Here is an 8053-nt window from a genome sequence, read left to right as displayed (position 1 = left end):
ATATGTTATCCTTTCGTTTGATGTGTTTGAGCTTTTTATTTTTACATTGAGAATTGCTAATTCATTCAGTCACTAGACCATCCTTAAAAAAGTCATCAAACTGATATGTTCTGATAATATTGCAACCCTACAAAATATCTTTGACCTATCACAAGTACATACTATCAAAATAACTTAAGCAAACCAGATGCTCCGCAGGGCGCAGCTTTATACGACAGCAGAGGTTGAACCCTGAACGGTTGGGGCAAGTATGGACACAACATTCAAGCTGGATTCAGCTCTAAATTTGGATTGTGATTAAATAGTTGACACAGCATAGGTTTTGGACACAGAATGAATGTGGTCTAATGAACTTAAAATATTTTTTTTGCCTTTGAGCAATTCACTATGCTGTTGAATATCAATCCTCTCAAAAAAATGTTTGAAGAATTTTTTTTTTTATTTATGAAATCTGAAATGAGAAAAATTTAACCCCCCCCTCCATTTTTTTTCACATCCCCCTTTCCCTTTTTCCAAAACTGACCTCAATTCAAATTTCTAATGGAGTTTGAAACAATAACTACTGATTTAAATACATTATAAAATATTAAAATGTAACAAAAGGTGCTTGTTATCACTGAATGGTAAAGATTGTTTTAATTTATCAGTTGGTAGTAAAAGTGAATATACATTGTATATCGTATAAAACAATGATTTAAGTTGATTCAACTACTATTCAGGACAAAGAAAGATAACTCCTATCAATTGAAAATTTCTTGCTATTGCGCAATATTGTGCAATTAGATATGTCTTGCTATTGTGCAATACTGTGCAATTGAAAATACTTGTTATTGCACAATACTGTGCAATTGAAGATTTCTTGCTATTGCGCAATACTGTGCAATGGAAAATTTCTTGCTATTGCACAATACTGTGCAATTGAAGATTTCTTGCTGTTGCAGAATACTGTGCAATTGAAAATTTCTTGCTATTGCACAATACTTAATATAATAATTTTGGATCCTGATTTGGACCAACTTGAAAACTGGGCCCATAATCAAAAATCTAAGTACATGTTTAGATTCAGCATATCAAAAGCCCAAGAATTCAATTTTTGTTAAAATCAAACTAAGTTTAATTTTGGACCCTTTGGACTTTAATGTAGACCAATTTGAAAACGGGACAAAAAATGAAGAATCTACATACACAGTTAGATTCGGCATATCAAAGAACCGCAATTATTAAATTTTTGATGAAATCAAACAAAGTACAATTTTGGACCCTTTGGGCCCCTTATTCCTAAACTGTTGGGACCAAAACTCCCAAAATCAAACCCAACCTTCCTTTTATGGTCATAAACCTTGTGTTAAAATTTCATAGATTTCTATTTACTTATACTAAATTTATGGTGCGAAAACCAAGAAAAATGCTTATTTGGGCTCCTTTTTGGCCCCTAATTCCTAAATTGTTGGGACCTCAACTCCCAAAATCAATCCCAACCTTCCTTTTGTGGTTATAAACCTGGTGATTAAATTTCATTGATTTCTATTAACTTATACTAAAGTTATGCGAAAACCAAGAATAATGCTTATTTGGGCCCTTTTTTGGCCCCTTATTCCTAAACTATTGGAACCACAACTCCCAAAATCAATCCCAACCTTCCTTTTGTGGTCATGGACCTTGTGTCAAAATTTCATAGATTTCTAATTACTTAAAACTAAAGTTATAGTGCGAAAACCAAGAAAATGCTTATTTGGGCCCTTTTTGGACCCTGATTCCTAAAATGTTGGGACCAAAGCTCCCAAAATCAATCCCAACCTTCCTTTTGTGGTCATAAACCTTGTGTTAAAATTTCATAGATTTCTATTCACTTTTACTAAAGTTAGAGTATGAAAACTAAAAGTATTCGGACGACGACGAAGAGGCCAACGTGATACCAATATACGACCAAACAATTTTCAATTTTTGCGGTCGTATAAAAACTAAACAAGGAAAACAAAACCGTGTCTAAGGGGGCAGGGACTAAAATAGTCGTCCAATTGATATGTACTGATAGTTATGCAATATCAATGATCTATCACAAATAGTTCAAATCAAACTAACTCAAGCAGGAGCTGTGGCAGGAAGAAAACCTTATATCTGCGACTTAATCGCAGTCGAAACAAAAATTGAGTGCAAATTAATTAGGACATTCTTTTCAAGTGATAAGATAAGAAATTTGTGTTCTCTTTCATCATCATGCATGTTTATTATTGCTAGAAAATGAAAAGGAATTTCTTAGTTTTTATCACATTATGCTCATCACTAAAGAACCTGTATGCTAGCAGTAGCATCTGCTATAACTATGTTTATTGACATTATTTAGATTCTGAAACATTTGAAATATCTACGACTTCTGAAATATTAATGCAATTGATAGAAAAACACAAATAATTATTTATTATTTTATTGAATATACATAGTATATCATCTCCAGTCTGATTTATACAAACTGGCCAGCTGCCTTTCTTATCTCATATATACACTATATACACAACACCAGAACCTAAATAAACATCTACATGTATTTAGAAATGAAAGCAACAAAAAAAATCCCATAGCCATTCTGACGTTGAAATAAATTAAGTTATTCATAAATTACTTTAAATTCTTAATTTACCAAGATATCTAAATATTGCACTCTGAAATTGGTATCATTAAAATTTAGGAAAACTGAATACATATATTACAAATATAAAAAGAATCTATAGAACTATTTCTCTTTAAATTTTTGCATAATTTCTCAGAAATCATGAGTTTTTATGAATATTATGAATATATTCCACAACAAGAATGTGTCCATAGTACACGAATGCCCCACTCGCACTATCATTTTCTATGTTCAGTGGACCGTGAAATTGGGGTCAAAACTTTAATTTGGAATTAAATTTAGAAAGATCATATCATAGGGAACATGTGTACTAAGTTTCAAGTTGATGTAACTTTAACTTCATCAAAAACTGCCTTCACCAAAAACTTTAACCTGAACTTCGCACTATCATTTTCTATATTCAGTGGACCATGAAATTGGGGTCAAAACTATAATTTGGCAGTAAAATTAGAAAAATAATATCATGGGAAACATGTGTACTAAGTTTCAAGTTGATTGGACTTCAACTTCTTCAAAAACTACCTTGACCAAAAACTTTAACCTGAAGCGGACGAACGAACGGACGAACGGAGGCACAGACCAGAACTATCGTAGGAGGGGCATAAAAATAAATTATACATCCATGCAACTCAAAACACTGTTTCTGGTCATACCATTACAAAACTTTTATTTCAGCATGCACATGCAACTGTTTCAAAACATGTCGTCCTTAAATAAGCGAAAAAGGACTATTTTGAATATTTCTATCCAGTAAAAGTCCAAATACTAATAATAATTAATGTACAATATACATTTATTTACACAAAATTTACAGATTTCAGAAAAATATATAACTCTATGGTTTACTGGCTTTTACATAAATATATATGTAATTTATATGACATGATCAATGGACTCGAAAAGTTTTATACATCATGATTCAACAAAAATTTACACATGAATATAATGAAATTCATATATCACTGCAAAGTCAAGTCTAGTCCTGAATAACATATTGATAAATGTTATGTGGAAATGCAGTGGAAAATATGTGGTGAAGATGATAGAGGCAAATATTTGAACAGCAAAACCTTTATGATAATCATATGGCGAGCTGAAGATATTCAATTTAAATGTGTCTTTATTGTAACTAGTCATATTTCTACTTGAAATTTTCATATTAATGTGACTATCTGAAAATTCAGTGCTAATTGTATTTTTTTTTTTATAGATCACAACAAACAGAATAAAAAAAAATCATAGAGGTTTCACAATGACTATTTTTTTTTTTTAATAAATATTGTTAAATAGATAAGTTTGTTATACCAATTTTCCAGGTTCCCTAACACAGGAGATACTGTAACAAGGAATTTTCTAGCCATAACTAAAGACTTATGACTGTGATAAATGCTGACATTATTCCTTTCAGAAATATATTTTAATAGGTATACATTTATGTTTATCTGACCATATAAAATATCAAAACCAAAAAGGTTGTTTGTGAAGGGACTGTCAAATACACAGCAGGATTCTACTTTCAACCCAATTGTAGAATGCATAGGGAAAATACCTGAATTAATATTACCGTTCTATTCAATCAAGGGAGATAATTACCAAATATTGATAATTAAAGGAGATAATAATTACGAAATGTTGATAATTAAAGGGAGATAATTACGAAATGTTGATAATTAAAGGGAGATAAATACCAAATGTTGATAATTAAAGGGAGATAATTACCAAACATAGATATTTAAAGGAGATAACTGTCTTCTGGTTTCTACTACAGTCGAGTTATAAAATTTTACCATCATACCAGCTATAATTAAACACTATACATTAACTAACAACCAAAAAAAATACTGTTAAAATCTATAAATAAGACTACAATAATAACTCATCACTATAACAGAACAAAGTATTACTGGATCAAACACTGAAAAACATATAAATACTGATCAACTAATATATTGGTAAAAATTCAAAACAATCAAATGTGCATTAAGAACAGATCTATAAAGTAAAAGAAAGAAACTGGGTAAGAAATAATTGTTACGTCATTTTATATTGCCTACTGACTTTGATTAAATTTGTTTTGATTTTTTTACTGGAAAGTTATAGAGATATGATTGCTGGAAAGTTGCAAAAAGTAATTGCCAGCAATGGAAGTAATTTTATGTTTTGCTGTATGTTAGTATTCTGATGTACAAAGAAAACTCTTAAGGTGGTACCTAACACTACAGGGAGATAACTCTGTAAACTCAGCAGAACGTTTTAATGATGTTGTGTTGTTACGTGAATATTAAGCTTCTCAATGATCAAAATAAGTGTTTGTCAAATTGCTATATAACCAGTGTAATTTTTCTGATTAAACGGTTGGTTCAATTTTTTTGATTTTTTTTATATTTTTGTCAAAGGGTCAAAGTAAATACTCTGTCAAAATTTGAAGAAAATTAAACGAGCCAAATTAATTTAGTTAAGGTGTTAGGTACCACCTTAAAAGACCTAATTCCATGGCTTAATCAAATTTATAGCACCTTAAAAATAGCAAGACACTTTTTTTCTTTTTAAATCTGTAAAATTAACACAAAGAATTTACTTAAAGGAAAACTTATATAACACATCAAAAGTTAAATCTACCTATTAGAAATCACTCCCAATTTATAAACAATGAAACTTTACCCAGAAATTGTCCATTTAAATTTGACCATTTATGTTTCTCAAATACAGATAGTTGAATGTTTATTTTCATATGATGTGGTTATTTAATAACAAAGTTGGCTTTTTTAAAATTAGCACAATTTTTTTTTTAAACATCCATACATCTTCATCATTGAAATAGCTCGTAAGAAAAAAATTGAAGAAATATTCTTCACTCTATCTTTTTAGAAGGCTTTTAAGAATATTTAACCTCATCATTTCATTCTGCTAAATATTCACCAAAGGGGAATAAAAGGGAAAAGTTTCATAAAAAAAGATGTTTAGAGCTGCTTCAACTTAATATATGTATTTGTAAGTTTCTAAATAATTTGTTCATGCTATCTTTGTGTAAAGATATATGAAGCCTGCCAATGATAAAATAAATATAGAGCATGAAGTATAAGAATTAAAAAAATATATATAAAACCCACAGCTTAAATTTTAACACATATGCAGTACAAATATCCTTTCATTTTTCATACAATAAAGAAAACTGTACTGAAATTTTAGCAACAAGTAGTTGAGAAATGTTTACATGATGATATTATATTCATTGATACTCTATATAAAACAGCATTAATAATACAAAATTTAGTAAATTTCATTTTTTTTCTATCATTAAGTATTTGATATCATTGAGTGTTGAAACTTATTGTGCTCTTATATAACCCATGCAAATCTTAATACATTTCAAACAGTTTTGAAACTTTTTAATAACAATTTCAATATAATATAACTGTTACATTAGCTAATGATAAAATTGAAGGTTAACCGTCCACAAAAATTGACAAAAAGATTTTGATTTTAGATGCAATAATTTTATATTAAAATTTTTAAATGCCTTATGCTGCATAGTTTAATTTCTTCCAATAAAACAAATTTATTTTAGCTACCCTAGATTATTGCACTGTTAATTTTTTGATGCTAAGGGCTGTTCCTATAAAATGAATGTGGATGGGTATGAGAGGATGTAATCCTTCAACAACCTACATATACTACCATAAATTGCAAGTCATACAACCCATATCCAAAAATACAAATTCCAATAGAATAGCCCTAACAGAAAAATCATTAAAAATAAATAATATTGCAATTTATACTATGATTTAATATTTCCATGATACAACATTCTATTCAGTGTTAAATTATGAAAATAATTAATTATTTATTTATTTTGACTGAAAAAATATTGGCAAATTCAGAACTATACCTGATATGAAATAATGGTTGAGATCTTTTAATACTGAGAATACTTATAGCACAATGTCTATCAATGGTGTGTGTGTGTGTGTGTGTTTTATAATTTCAATTTTACAAAATGTTCCCTCCAAAAAAAACAAAGAACTATTTATAATAAAATTCTTTAATGTTTAAAATCTGTTCCTTATTTCCTTTTTAAAGGGTGTGGGAAGCAGTAATTTTCAAAGCAATATAAAACAAGATTCAAATGTTTTTAACTATCAAAGCTATTGGGCTCTTAATTACATATAATTCTAACAAATGTTAAAAAAAAGTCAATGCATTTAAGATATGCAAAATTTCAATACATCAAGGGCATGAAAGTGTTCAAAAATATTTTTGATGTAGGTACATTTAGTTATTTATGGATGCCATTTTTTCTATTCTTTTTTTAACCTTTGAGTTAGTTAGAATGCCCACATAGTATTGATGTCATAGGGTTAAATTTATTTAAATTTTCAATTTAATTATTATTAAAATGATATGCAATAAAATACTGACATTTTTTAAGCACACAACCATTTTTTGAACAGCAAATAAGGTCACCTGATTATATAAAAATCTTTTTGGTTTATAGTGTTTTTTACTGGTAGTAAATAGTTACTGCAAAAAAATACTACAACTTGAATAAAAAAATATGAATAAATCGCCTTTACCCCTGAAAAAAATAAAAAAATCATTTGATAATACTTTTAGTGTATTAGTTGATAGTTTTAAGTTTTTATATCAAATTACATGTTTCAAATATGTGAATTTCAGCATTTTTGCTATAAAACTTCAAATCTCCATTAATTACTGTTAACTTGACTTAAGACCAGTTTAATTTTAAAACAAAACAAATATTTTACACATGTCTAAACTTTGACCCCTTGAATTTGAAGATAGAATAGAAATAGAATTTCATTTATGGCATAATTATTACATCAATCAAAAAATTCTCTGGGCAACTCAAACTTTAATACCTATATGTTTTCTTGCACCAGGCAAGATGCACCTCAATCAACAAAAAAACTTTAAAAAAAAGATATCTCTTGAAAAAATTGTGAATATAGAGAAATTGAAAAAATACATAAAGGTGATACATTAAAATTGATAATAATTTCACTTGCTTCTTTTTCCTTTTTTTTTTTAAATAACTCCATTTCATTGATAAATATTTATATTTCACCAAAGTAATTTAAAATTGCATAGATGTTTTATAATTTATACAAAAGCATACACATACACACACACACATAGACACACTTCCTTAGAACATGATGAGGTAGTTAAAAACATTCCTAGTTTGTGAATTTTCAGAATTTTTCCAAGTCTTTGTTTGGCTGTTGCTTGACCTTTTTTAGGTTTCTTGGCTGAAAAAGACAAAATATTATAATTTGTCACCAATAAAACAATCTGTGGAGAGATATTCTATTAGTTTCCATATTTTCCATTTATTCAATTACTTGAGAATACACATGCTGCAAAGAATGACCTGTTGTAGTGACCATGATTGAACTTTTTGTT

General features: G+C 28.5%; 1 long non-coding RNA gene across 1 annotated transcript; it reads right to left on the bottom strand.

The window, feature by feature from the left end:
- Window positions 1-2409: 2409 nt before the first annotated feature.
- Window positions 2410-7893, bottom strand: LOC139508060 (uncharacterized). The gene is made up of 2 exons (XR_011661024.1): window positions 5104-7893; window positions 2410-4826 (listed from the first exon to the last, which is right to left on the bottom strand). It is a non-coding gene; the product is annotated as an uncharacterized lncRNA (long non-coding RNA).
- Between the last annotated feature and the right edge of the window lie 160 nt (window positions 7894-8053).

Source organism: Mytilus edulis, unplaced genomic scaffold (assembly GCF_963676685.1).
Source record: "Mytilus edulis unplaced genomic scaffold, xbMytEdul2.2 SCAFFOLD_1411, whole genome shotgun sequence".
Lineage (NCBI taxonomy): Eukaryota > Metazoa > Mollusca > Bivalvia > Mytilida > Mytilidae > Mytilus > Mytilus edulis.
The sequence above is the reverse complement of the archived record's forward strand: the minus strand, read 5'-3'. Positions and strand labels throughout refer to the sequence as shown.